We start from the raw sequence: 14,592 nt of genomic DNA, 5'->3' as shown, positions 1-14,592 counted from the left end.
GAGTGGTGTGCTTTCACTATCCTGATTATTGTCACCCGCTCCCCCATCAGCTCTTACTGTGGCTTCTTGGCAACACTAGATAACCAGGGTGCCCCATGCTCTTATTGTGCAATATTGCCCTTGACAGGAGATGGAATAACAGGCCTCACAGCTGTAACACCAAAAGAAACGCTCCATCTGGCTGTGGATATTCTGCTACCCACAATGCATTTGCCACTGGCTGTCTCATGCAGTAACAGAAGCAATGGCTTCAGAAGAATGGCTCACCACTCCTCTTTTGTTTGCCAGAAGCTGGGAATGGGCAACAGGAGATGGATCACTTGATGATTACCTGTTTTGTTTATTCCCTCTGGGGCACCTGGCACTGGGCACTGTCAGTACACAGGATACTGGGCTAGATGGACCTCTGGTCTGAACCAGTGTGGCCATTCTTATTTTCCTCCACTCTTCTCCTCCTCAAAGAGAAAAGTAAAAAATGCATGGTATCGCCTCAGAGATCTTAATCTGAAAGTAAACTGGATTGCTGGAAATGCCACCAAAAAGCAGCTAGTTTCATTTAATGTTCCACTGGTATATAGGTCCTGGCATTGCCATTTACAGTGCTGAGAAATATTTGAGAGAAAGGAAGAGGAGGAGACTATAGAGAGATAGCAACAGAGCTCTTCTGCTCTGTGCAGCTCAAACACTTGTCTCTCAAGAGAAGCTGGTCCAATAAAAGATATTACCTCATCTACCTTGTCTCTCTAAAACAGATTTGTGTCATATGTCATAAACAGCATATAACCTAACTCTCCCACGTCATAATGGGCCATAAACCCTAGAAACCCTTCTGCCCTAGTACCCAGCAAATTTGGCACATCTGGACTAGTTGTCAGACCTCACCCACTTCCACATCTCTGTTGTGGAAGCTGATAGGTCTGGGGGTATGAGGAGAATTGCTATAACAGGGAGACTGAGCACAGGCCCTTCTGGAAAGGCATAGTGCATTTGTGGCTCCTGGTGCACAAAATGTCTGATCTTTCTCAGACACTGCCATCTGAAGTAAATCCTTTCTCAGGCACAGATTCAGAAGAGTTGGAATTCAACTCTTGGTATTTGGGAGAAGGAGGGGTTCATGGGGCGACATCTTTTATTTAGCCTCATCCTCCATCATGGTACTAGGGTGTCTTTTTAGATTTGACTATAACAGAAAGGGTCGAAGAATGACATTAGGGTTTTCCAGCCCCTCAGCCTTTGGATCCCAACATTTTAATCTGCCCTTTCACTGCTTGATGAAGATGAACAGTCTGCTCCTCACTCCTTCCTAGTTGAAAACATTCCTCCCTCCTCAACCTATGGAAACATTTTTCTCTCTCCCTAGGCATTCCTTGTCTTTGAAATAGGGGTCTTTTTCTGCTATCAGGGGAGGTATCAACTGCATCTTAACATTTCTCAGAGTGCTTTGCAGATAAAACAGGGTTTTTTATAAGAGGAGTGGCTTGGAATCATAGAATATCAGGGCTGGAAGGGACCTCAGGAAATCATCTAGTCCAACCCCCTGCTCAAAGCAGGACCAGTCCCCAACTAAATCATCCCAGCCAGGGCTTTGTCAAGCCTGACCTTAAAAACCTCTAAGGAAGGAGATTCCACCACCTCCCTAGGTAACCCATTCCAGTGCTTCACCACCCTCCTAGTGAAAAAGTTTTTCCTAATATCCAACCTAAACCTCCGCTACTGCAACTTGAGACCATTACTCCTTGTTCTGTCATCTGCTACCACTGAGAACAGTCTAGATCCATCCTCTTTGGAACCCCCTTTCAGGTAATTGAAAGCAGCTATCAACCTCCCTCATTCTTCTCTTCTGCAGACTAAACAATCCCAGTTCCCTCCGCCTGTCCTCATAAGTAATGTGCTCCAGCCCCCTAATCATTTTTGTTGCCCTCTGCTGGACTCTTTCCAATTTTTCCACATCCTTCTTGTAGTGTGGGGCCCAAAACTGGACACAGTACTCCAGATGAGGCCTCAACAATGTCGAATAGAGGGGAATGATCACATCCCTCGATCTGCTGGCAATGCCTCTACTTATACAGCCCACAATGCTGTTGGCCTTCTTGGCATCAAGGGCACTCTGTTGACTCATATCCAGCTTCTTGTCCACTGTACCATAGGTCCTTTTCTGTAGAACTGCTGCCTAGCCATTTGGTCCCTAGTCAGTAGCAGTGCATGGGATTATTCTGTCCTAAGTGCATGACTCTGCACTTGTCCTTGTTGAATTTCATCAGATTTCTTTTGACCCAATCCTCTAATTTGTCTAGGTCCCTCTGTGTCCTATCCCTATCCTCCAGTGTATCTACCACTCCTCCCAGTTTAGTGTCATCTGCAAACTTGCTGAGGGTGCAGTCCATGCCATCCTCCAGATCATTAATGAAGATATTGAACAAAACCAGCCCCAAGACTGACCCTTAGGGCACTTCATTTGATACCGGCTGCCAACTAGACATCGATCCATTGATCACTACCTGTTGAGCCTGATGATCTAGCCAGATTTCTATCCACCTTATAGTCCATTCATCCAGTCCGTATTTCTTTAACTTGCTGGCAAGAATACTGTGGGAGACCGTATCAAAAGCTTTGCTAAAGTCAAGGAATAAGACGTCCACTGCTTTCCCCTCATCCACAAAGTGAGTTATTTTGTCATAGAAGGCAATTAGGTTAGTCAGGCGTGACTTGCCCTTAATGAATCCATGCTGACTGTTACTGATCACTTTCCTCTCCTCTAAGTGCTTCAGAATTGATTCCTCGAGGATATGCTCCATGATTTTTCCAGGGACTGAGGTGAGGCTGACTGACCTGTAGTTCCCCGGGTCCTCCTTCTGCCTTTTTTTAAAGATGGGCACTACGTTAGCCTTTTTCCAGTCATCCGGGACCCCCTCCAATGGCCATGAGTTTTCAAAGATAATGGCCAATGGCTCTGCAATCACATCGGCCAACTCCTTTAGCACCCTCGGATGCAGTGCATCCGGCCCCATGGACTTGTGCTCGTCCAGCCTTTCTAAATAGTCCCGAACCACTTCTTTCTCCACAGAGGGCTGGTCACCTCCTCCCCATACCGTGCTGCTCAGTGCAGTAGTCTGGGAGCTGACCTTGTTCGTGAAGACAGAGGCAAAAAAGGCATTGAGTACATCAGCTTTTCCCACATCCTCTGTCAGTAAATTGCCTCCCTCATTCAGTAAGTGGCCCAAACTTTCCTTGACTTTCTTCTTGTTGCTAACATACCTAAAGAAACCCCTCTTGTTACTCTTAATATCTCTTGCTAGCTGCAACTCCAAGTGTGATTTGGCCTTCCTGATTTCACTCCTGCATGCCTGAGCAATATTTTTATACTCCTCCCTGGTCATTTGTCGCACTTACACACAACAATCCCAGTGGTTTAAAGGTATTTCTTGTCTCAAGTTAGTTGCCACTAGGAATTGCTGGCTGTAACCAAGCACACAGCCATTCTCTATTCCACATCATCCTAATTCTGCCACAGAGTTGAGGAACAGTGAGACACATCAAAGCAAAGTGCAGGATAGTTTGGAGTGTAGCACAAACTTTGCAGTCATGGCTTTTATTCTGCTTGTGAAGGGTGTCAAAATGATTTCAACATGGCAACAACTACTGTGGGAATTCAGAGTCAATATGTGGCTTGTCATGTCTCTCTAATTAGATTTGGGACCTAGCTACAACACTACTGCACACACATACTAACTAGAAAAAGGCCATTCATGTTTCACATCAAAACACAAGGCGTGACAAAATTAACAGAGAATTTGCATGAGTTTAGTCCAATTCATGGTATACACTGATGCTCTATACTGAAAGGTAAGAGGACCCAAGCGTTGTCATAGATGCCTTATGCAATCGTTTGAAAGAAAAATAAAATGGAGCCATGTTACAAAGAATGAACGCATGTCCCTTCAGAATCTTTTCCTATAACCCTGAGGTAAACCCAAAGTCTAATACAACTACTTTAAAACAATGAACCCAGGAACAATGCCAATGTAAACAAACCATCACCCAGAGAACTTCTTATAACTCATCATGTGCTTGAAAAAAGGGGTTGGGAAGAGGGATAGACACTTTAAAAAAATGGAAAGGGAAACTTCATTCTCCACTCCTTCCCTATGTACAGAAGACCTGCCTTTCTGCTTTGCCATATTATAGGTCTATCAACATGTAGAGCGGGAAGGTACACCTCCAGGTATCTTTTTCTTAAAGCGAGAGCAGAGCTAGAGGGTTTATGTCTCCTCAAGCTCACACTTACACCTTTGGCTTGAAGTGTAGACATACCCTAAGAGATTTCATGACTTCAGGAAGGATTTCTCCTCTTACGTGCACTGCTGTAAATCAGGAATCACTCGACTGAAATCAGTGGTGTTACACTGGTGTGAGAGATGAATTAAGACTCCTGCCTATACTGTGATTAAAAAAACGACGACAAAACAGTAGCACTGAAGTCCAGAGCTCAGGTCAGCCAACTGAGCCCTACGCAAACTCGCAGGACTCAGGCAGCAGGGCTAAAAATTGCAGTGTAAACATTTGGGTTTGGGCTGGAGCCCGAGCTTTGAGACCCTCCAAGTGAGAGTGCTAATCCAACAAGAGGTGATGCCAGTTTAGATTTGGTACTGGTGAGTAGTGAGGACCTCATGGAAAAATTGGTTGTGGGGGACTTAGTTCGAGTGATCATGAGCAAATTCAGTTCAAACTAACTGGAAGGATAAACAAAAATAGATCTGCAGTTAGGGTCATGATTTCAAAAGGGCTAACTTTAAGGGAATTAGTTAGTGAAGTGGACTGGATTGAAGAACACAAGGATCTGAATGTGGCAGAGGCTTGGAATAACATTAAATCAAGGTTGCATAAACTGTGTGACACCTGCATCCCAACCGGGGAGGGGGGAATTCATAGGGAAATATTGCAGAGCAAGCTGGATGAGCAAGCATCTCAAATAGGTGTCTACAAGAAAACAGAAAGTCTATAAGCAATGGGATTGATCAGCAAGAAAAGCTACTTCTTGGAAGTCAGAAAGTGCAGGGGTAAAGTGAGACTTGCAAAGGGAATTAAAACCAACAGTAAAACCATAAGAAACCAAGGAAAGAAGAAGTGGGACCACTAAGCACTGAGTATGGGGAGGTGATTAAAGATAATGTAGGCATGGTCCAATACCTAAATGAATACTTTCCCTCAGTTTCTAATAAGGCTAATGAACAGCTTACGGGTAGTGGCTGGGTGGCTAATGACGATGAGGATATGGAGGCAGAAATTACCACATCCGAGGTGAAAGTCAAACTCAAACAGCTTAATGGGACTAAATGGAGTGGGGGCAGATAATCGCCATCCAAGAATATTAAAGGAACTGGCATGAAACTGCAAGGCCAAGAGTAAGGATTGTTTAATGAATCTGTAAACTTGTGGGTCAGGGGAAGTCATACCCTGTGACAGGAGAATTGCTAATATAGTTCCTGTTTTTAAGAAAGGGGGGGGAAGTAATCCAGGGAACTACAGGCCTGTTAGTTTGACCTCAAGTGTATGCAAGGTCTTGGAACTAATTTTAAAGAGAACATTGTTAAGGACACAGAGGTAAATGGTACTTAGGATAAAAAAAAGCTGGGGACTTACAGTTGAAAGTGACAGAGGAGGCGAAAAACCCCAGTGTATTGGCTGATCACATTATGACTATGAGCTGCCAATGTGATGTGGCTGTGAAAAAGGCTAATGCAGTCCAAGGATGCATCAGGCAAGGTATTTCCAGTAGAGACAGGGAAGTGTTAGTGTAACCCACAAACCTTCTGGGTGTTGTGTTCTGTTCCATCTAGTGGCACTGAGACCACTTAAAGAGAGAGAGATAAAATGAGTCTGTCCTGGCTGTTAGCTCATGCGCTAGCTAGCAGCTCGTGCACTGAGGTTCCAGGTTCAATCCTGCCTGATGATGACTGGGTCTGTTGGTGTTACATTAGCACTGTTAAACAAGGCATTGGTTAAACCTCTTCTGGAATACTGTGGTGGTTTTGGTCTCCTGTCTTTAATTCAACCTGGAATAGGTGCAGTGAAGGATTACTAGGATGATCAATGGAAAACCTACCTTATGAGAGGAGATCCAAAGAGCTTGGCTTGTTCATTTTAATGAAAAGGTTGAGTGGAGATATGATTGCTCTCTATAAACACATCAGAGGGATAAATAACAGGGAGGGAAACAAGTTATGTAAGCGAAGCGCCAATGTGGACACAAGAACAAATGGATATAAATTGGCTATCAGCAAGTTTAGGCTTGAAATTGGATGAAGGTTTCCAAACACCAGAGGAGTGAAGTTCTGGAACAGCTTACCAAGGAAAGCAGTGGGGGTAAAAAAACCTAACTGACTTCAAGACGGAGCCTGATATGTTTATGGAGGGGATGGTAGGATGAGACTCCCTACACTGGCATGTAGCTAATCTGCGACTGATAGCAGCTAGTACCTCCAACAGCCAGAATGGGACAGTAGATGGGGAGGGTTCTGAGTTACTACAGGGAATTCTTTCCTAGATATCTGGCTGATGAGTCTTGTCCACATGCTCAGGGTCTAACTGATCACTATATTTAGTGTCAGGAAGGAATTTTCTCCCAGGTCAAATTGGCAGGGACCCTGGGGTTTTTCATCTTCCCCTGCAGCATGGAGCATGGATCACTTGCAGGTGTAAATGGTGGATTCTCTGTAACTTGAAATACTTAAATCATGATTTGAGGACTTCAGTAACTCAGCCAGAGGTTAGGGGTCTATTACAGGAGTGAGTGGACTGCAATGTGCAGGAGGTCAGACTAGATGCTCATGATGGTCTCCTCTGATCCTAAAGTGTATGATATGCTATTGACAAATTTCACGCACCCTTACTCCCCATCCATTTTTCAGGTGTTTCTCTGGTCATATGTGAAATCCTCCATTATTACATATTTTATTAAAACTTCTCCATAAAGTGATATGAGGGGGGAAGTGGCTAAGGCCAAGATTTGCAGGAGAGTTTAGTGATCTGGGGAATCTTGATTTTGGAACATCCGAAAGAGGCCCAATTTGCAGAAGTATTTTCTGCAAACCAGGCCCGTTCAAGGTCTCTCAAGTTGGGCATGCAAAACTCACTAGCCTCTTTTGAAAATCCCAGCCTGAGTCTTACTCTTCTTGCTGCAGAAGTCTGTAGCAGGGTACTTGCCCTGCCAATATCTTAGTTTTTATACTCATTCCTATTCCTAAAGAACAAAACTCACCCCTGCACAAAGGTTATGCATCACCAAAGCCTTCTTTTGATCAGTTACACTGACAGTAATGCAGTGGTGCATGCGGGCCTGAAGGAGACGTGTACAGCCTGTATAGGGTATAGAATTGTGATATATCTCGTTGCTACTACAAAAGAACCTGAGTATTAGAATGGCCTCTTTCCAAAGCTCTGAAGTGAGGCTTTGGGCAGAGTGTCTCACCAATTGTGCTTCGTGTTAGGAATTGGTCCTTCCTCAGCGATCCATTGTACACAGATGTCCTGGATAGTGTCTTAAGGCTGAAAGCTTCAGAACTTAACAGAGAATGTTCCAGAGAAGTGAAAATCATACTGATGTCTGTATTTGAAAAATTGGTCCAAATAAAATCTCTCATTGGTAGATATGCAATTATTTGCTCCCAGAGCCCAAAGTTATCCATTGAGGCAATCTCCCCTTCCTTTAAAATAGCTCTCCATTTTATGTAGCCTCAGGAAGTATGTTCTTCTCAGCCTGGATGGAGGTAGTCAAGGTCTTGTGTTGTGGATATAAATCAGATTGCTCTTTTCTGGTTATAGTATCTCTAGACAAGGTCCTGTATTGATGCAGATATCTCTAATAATGGATGCAATCTCAGGCCTCCTGGTATGTATTTTATGAGGTGTTAGAAGCCAATTCTGTATGATGTTGTTTATTTTTTATTTGTGTTACAATAGTGCCTAGAGGACCCAACCTAGATCAGGACCTCACTGTGCTAGGTACTCAACACATGGGTAGTGAGAGACTGCACTGACCCCGAAAGCTAATGGCCTGGGAAGTTAAACATATATGCATGGCCACACAGCCTCTGAAACTTGACTGAGTCAAGAAAACCTGTGCCTGCAGAATCTCCAGAAAAAAAATGTCCTGGCTGGGATGTTCTTTAAAAAAATGACAACCTCAACAGCAGTTTGCTTCGGTCCTTTTAACGACTTCCATCCCTCACACTGACCAGTATTAAAAAAAACAAATACCCCCCCACCCACACACACACATTTTAAGGAAAATGTAAAGTGAACAACTAATTTACACTGCATTAAAGACAAGAAAGCAAAACAAATATCTGGAAAGTTCATTTTTCCCCTTGCGCCCCTAGGCTGAATTCCTAATGTGTACTGAATACAGGTGAAAAGCTCAAAGGTCTTCTGGGAAATCCCTGATGCTTCTGAGCCTGGAAGATATTTTTCATTGCCTGAGAGGTTCCAGAAAGTTCTTTCCTTCAGGCTAATCCTAGTGACCAGGGCAATGAAATGTAAAGACAGAAGAGGTTTCTAAACAACTTGTGCTAGGTAGCTACATTTAACATTGCATCGTGTCTGTCACTGACTTGAGAGTCTATCTGCAATAATATTTTCAGTTCATCTCACATTTTCATCCCAAGGCACTTTACAACCACTTGGCAGGAATCGCTACACGATTCTCTGAAATGCAGCAGCTGTTAACAGGGCCCAGCAATGTTGCACAAAGGTTGGGACAGGAACTGAAGAACATTCTGTGACAGGTTGGATCACAGAAACCCCCTTGGGAACTGCCAATTGATGAGCCAAGACTACTTCTGCCTCTGCTTTCCTGCCCTAGCAGCTTGAGACTTCAGTGCCCTGCCTGGTTTGAGCCAGACACGCCAGTCTGCTCCAACACAGACCCAGGGTCTGAACCACGTGCCCCAAGCTGCAGACTTAACTGAAAGCAACTTAAGAAGTGTTCCTGTGTTTAACACTCAGTTGCCAAACTCCCTATGGGGTCTAAACACAAATAAATCCATTTTACCCTGTATAAAGCTTATGCAGAGTAAACTCATAAATAGTTCACCCTCTATAACACTGATAGAGAGGTATAAGCAGCTGTTTGCCCCCACCCCCAGGTATTAATACATACTCTGGGTTAATTAATAAATAAAAAAGTGATTTTATTAAATACAGAAATTAGGACCTAATTGGTCCAAGTAGTAACAGACAGAACAAAGTGAATTACCAAGTAAAATAAAATAAAACACGCAAGTCTGAGTCTAATACAGAAAAAATCTTACCCTCGGTAGTGTTCCAGTAAGCTTCCTTTTACAGACTAGTCTTCTTCTAGTCTGGGTCCAGCAATCACTCAGACCCCCTGCAGTTACTGTCCTTTGTTCCATTTTCTTTCAGGTATCCTTGGGGGTGGAGAGGCTATCTCTTGAGCGAGCTAAAGAAAAAATGGAGGGGTCTCCCAGGGGTTTAAGTAGACTTTTTCTTGTGGGTGGAGACCCCCTCCTCTCTCCTATGCAAAGTCCAGCTCCAAGATGGAGTTTTGGAGTCACATGGGCTAGTCACACATCCATGCATGACTCAGTTTTTACAGGCAGCAGCCATTGTTTGCATGTTATCCTGAACGTCCTCAGGCAGACTTCTTATGTGGATTGGAGCTTTCCAAGATTCATTGTCCTTTAAGTGTTTCTTGACTGGGCACTTAATTTGCACATTCCTTTCTCAAGAAGCCGACCAAATGCTTTATACTAAGGCTACTTAGAAACCAAGCAAGTACACAGCCAATATTCACAACTTCAAATACAACAATGATACATGCATACAAATAGGATGAATAGATTCAGTAGATCATAAACCTTTACAGAGATATGTTACATGGCATATGTAGCATCAAATATTATTCCAGTTATGTCATATATATACATTCATATGCATATTTCCATGATGCCTTATTGGGTGCACCGTCACACACCCTATCCAGCATGGCACTGTCTGGAGAATGTAGAGAGGGAGAATGGAGCCTCATGTGGAATCTGGCCAAGATGCCAGACTTAAAACTAAAACCAGATTACTAGATCAGCATATTCTTGAACGCAATCATTCTCCCCAAAGAACTTTTGCAAATAATTCATGGTCTGTAGCTTGTTTGCAAACAGTTTGTTTCAAGTATTTGGTACTGAAAATTCAAAGTGGCTTAGCTAAGACTAGATGCAATACAATAGTGGTTTTCAAATTGTGGGTTGGGACCTACTACTAGGTAGCGGAATGTAAGACACTGGGTTGCAGTGGTTCTGGTCAGCATTGCTGACCAGGTCATTAAAAGTCCCATCAGTGGTGCTGCCCAGCTAAGGTAGGCTAGTCCCTACCTGTTCTGACACTGCGCTGCACCCTGGAAGCAGCCAGCAGCAGGTCAGGCTCTTAGGCAGGGGGTCCATGGGGCTCTGCATGCTGCCCCTGCCTGGAGCACTGGCTCCGCACTCCCATTGACCAGGAACCAGCCAGTGGGAGATGGGGGGGCAGTGCTGCAGGCAAGAGCCACTTGCATACTTCCGCCTAGGAGCTGGACCTGCTGCTGCCCGCTTCCGGGGTGCAGCGCCGTTTGTGGTGCCAAGACAGGCAGGAAGCCTGACTTAGCATCCACACTGCACTGCTGACCGGGAGCCACCTGAGGTAAGCCTGCAAGCTAATCCCCTGTCCCAGCCTTGAGCCTCCCCCAAACCCAGAGCCCCTTCCTATACCACAAACTCCTCATCCCTGGCCCCACCCCATAGCCTGCACCCCCAGCTCAGAGCCCCTCCCACAGCCCAAACCCCTCATCCCCAGCTCCATTGGGTGGCAGGTATCAACAATTTTCTTCAACTGGGTCTCCAGAAAATTGTTTGAAAACCACTGGCATGCAGTGCAGCCCCAGCACTACACACATGCCACATGGAAAACTTAAAGGGACAGCCAAGGACTGTTGTTCATCCCCTCCTAGCCTTTCCTCAGATTGATAAAATCATCGCCTAAATGCTTATATGGCTGTGGGCCTATCACACCCTCTTAACCTCTTCAGCTCTCCTCCTGCAGCAGAGTTTGGTTGGTAGCTTTGCAAATTTGACACCATCAGCTCAGGATTAAACAAAGACCGCGAATGGCTAGCCAACTACAAAAGCAGTTTCTCCTCCCTTGGTGTTCACACCTCAACAGCTAGAAGAGGGCCTCATCCTCCCTGATTGAACAAACCTCGTTATCTCTAGCCCGCTTCTTGCCTGCATATTTATACCTGCCTCTGGATATTTCCACCACATGCATCTGACGAAGTGAGTATTCACCCAAGAAAGCTTATGCTCCAATATGTCTGTTACGTCTGTAGGTGCCACAGGACTCTGTGTCACTTTATAGGGAACAGTTCTTCACTGGCTCCTAATCTGCTACACTTTGCTCTGTTGTATTATTTTACGCCTGCAAATGACTTACATCATCATGACATCAAGATTGGCAGAGGCTGCTGCCTTGTAAAGATGAACAGAAATGCCTTTAACAAACATAAATAAAAGGAATACTGCGAAGATCAAAATCACAGATGCAAAGGAAACTACTCCCTTGTGTTACTGATTACACTTTGGTTAATTAGACATGAGGATCCTTTTTCAAACAATTTTTCCTCCCTTTTTGAATTTCATTTTGCACAAACAAGTGAGCCACACAAGTGAGCCAAATAAATCAGCCACAAAGAGAAGAGCAAAGTATGAGATTCTCACAAGCTGCTGGATGATCTTGCATGTTAGGCAGGGGACTTTGAGCTAGATTTGTGTCTTGGCTTGCTCATGGAGTCTGTATGACATCAGAGAAGAACCTTGTCTGTAAAATGGGGGAAATGACGTTTCTTTTCTTCCAGCCGTTAAGCATTTGGGGCGGGGCCTGTCTCTTACTTTTTGTTTGAATGACACTTAGCACAATGGGACCCCAGCTCTAGTTGGGACTTCTAGCTGCTACCATCATGCAAGTATTAATAAGAGCCTTTTAACTTTTCAAACAGGTGGTGCAAGGTTCCATTTTTACACAAAGACTTTCCAGGGCAGAACCAGACCTGAACATGATGTGTTTAATCAGAAAACTCTAGGGCAGATCCCACAGGCCAGTGATACTGCTCTGCCTCCTTTCTTTTTTGTTCAAATATGAAAACATTTTGTCGCAACATTTCATAGGGACGAACTCATAGAATCGTAGACTTTAAGGGCAGAAGGGACCATTATGATCATCTAGTCTGACCTCCTGCACAATGCAGGCCACAGAATCTCACCCACCTGCTCCTGTAACAAACCCCTAACCTATGTCTGAGTTACTGAAGTCCTCAAATTATGGTTTGAAGACCTCAAGCTGCAGAGACTCCTCCAGCAAGTGATCCATGCCCCACGCTGCAGAGGAAGGCGAAAAGCCTCCAGGGCCTCTGCCAATCTGCCCTGGAGGAAAATTCCTTCCCGACCCCAAATATGGCGAACAGCTAAACCCTGAGCATGTGAGCAAGACTCACCAGCCAGCACCCAGCTCGTTTAATACACCCAAGTTTCTCCCCCAGTGTCTCAGGTTCACATCTAGCTGAGGTCAGAAAAGGTCAGTTTGCTAGTCCCTGCCATCTGCCAGCACCAAAACACTATGTGTTACCAGTGGAGGCTAGGCCATGATGGGCGGGGGGTGGGGCCAATTCCAGAGGTAGGGGGGATAGAGCAGGGATGGAGGGCAGGCAGCAGGGCCTGCCCAAGAGGCAGCAGGGGCAGAAGGGCATGGTGGGCAGGGCCTGCTTTCTGTTTCAACGGTCTCTGCACAAACCTCAAAGTGGAGGGAAAAAGACACACAACGGCAAAGTGGTCCTACGGTGCTGGGTTTGCTATCCACACTCAAAAGTTAACAGCCATGTCTACCGACAGTCTCTGCAAGCGAAACACTGTGAATTGAATAGTAGGGGTGCTTGCCAAAGCGCAGGACTGAAACAGCAGAGGTGGCTGCAGGGCAGGATTGAGGAGCCCGGGCAGAGCTGTGTGGGTAACTGAGGACTAGAACAGCAGAGAGCGGGGGCTGTAGATCACAAGTGAGGTGTAGTAGCAGAGCCGTGTAGGGGAAGCAGGACCACTCACAATTTACAACCACCTTTGAAAATTCCACAAAATTTCTTGTCATCATAAAAAGACTTTCCCCTGACAATGGAGCTATTATTCCCCTTAGAGCAATATTGTGAATCCTTGAATCACACAGGAAATCTCACAGCCCAAAGCCCAGGGCTAGATGGCTAAGAGCAGGCCTGAATGAACTCAGACACACACCAGTTCCCTGTAAAACTTCTAAGGGCTTTTTGCTGTGTTTTATGTCTGAGGATGGCAAGAGAGAGTGAGAGGTTGGTGGCTAGATACAGAGGTGGGAAGGAGGCTGATGTGTTGTATGTCAGCAGCGTCCATAACACCATGGGGGTGGGTGATGTTTGCAGATGGGGGTGGGGTGGTTTTGCCAAATAGTCATTAGACAGCAGCAGTGCTGAACTACTTTACACAGTCTGCCTCTGCAGCGCTTGCTGATAGAGAGACCATTAATAAGGCTTTCCAGCTTGTCACTTCCACTCTGAAGCCTTTGAAAGCTGTGCTCCTCTGGGTCCATTAGCGGGAAGAGCTGTATCTGCTGAAACATACGGGTCTGTCAGGCACTGTCCTCTTGCCACTCGGAAAGCCACGGTTTCTGTGGTGGTTTGATGCTGAAAGACATGTCTGAGTGGTTGTGGTGGGGTCGGAGGCATTGCTGAGAAGGGCAGCTGGGGTAGGATGGTTTAAGAGGGCTGGCTATGTGATGAGAAAGGGGTGACAAGGTGGGGTGGCAGGACTGCAGAGAGGCTGTTGGTGTATAGCTTTGGGGAGAGCAGTTGGGGTTGTGGGGAGAAGGTTGAGCAGAGGGTATGGGAAGGGATGTTGGGTGGCTGGGGGCTTTGTACGGGGAGGGGTTGGGAAGTTTTGGGAGGAAGTATAGGGAGGGGTGGGGTGGGGCATTACTGGGAAGAGTATTGGATTTGTTGGGGAGCACAGTCGTTGAGGGGTGATGAGGATAGGATGGCAGGAGGAGTTGGTGGGGTGGGAATGGTGTTAGGGGAAGAGGGAGTTAAGGTGTGGCTGGTGGGGCATGGTGGCTTCTGGGTGGTAACACCACCTGGAGAATCATTTGAGTCCTGTTTTTTGTATTCCTGAAATCTTCTCAATGCCGTTGGAGTTTCTCATTATTCACCCTCCAGCTCCATTGACAGAGACTGAACGAGATTTAATGGAGTCCCCTGACTTTTGCCTTTGAAATATTCATGTGCCTTTCATGGTGCATTTCATGCTCACCACCTCCTCCTCCATTAGAGAAGCATCCGACATGGACAGAGAGGAAAGTGGGCTGGAGAGGAACTGAGGAGACTGATAAAGGGACCTGCTGCTGCTCTGATCAGCTGAATCAGAAACTTCTGGGGAATGGTTCATTCCAGGTGCCACTCCCCATCTGCTTCTTCCCTCTCAGTCTAACAGGGGCTTACATCAGGTCAGGAGGGTGATCAGAAGTTACCCCAGGGAG

This window comes from Gopherus flavomarginatus, chromosome 1 (assembly GCF_025201925.1).
Source record: "Gopherus flavomarginatus isolate rGopFla2 chromosome 1, rGopFla2.mat.asm, whole genome shotgun sequence".
Lineage (NCBI taxonomy): Eukaryota > Metazoa > Chordata > Testudines > Testudinidae > Gopherus > Gopherus flavomarginatus.
Note: the sequence above shows the minus strand (reverse complement) of the source record.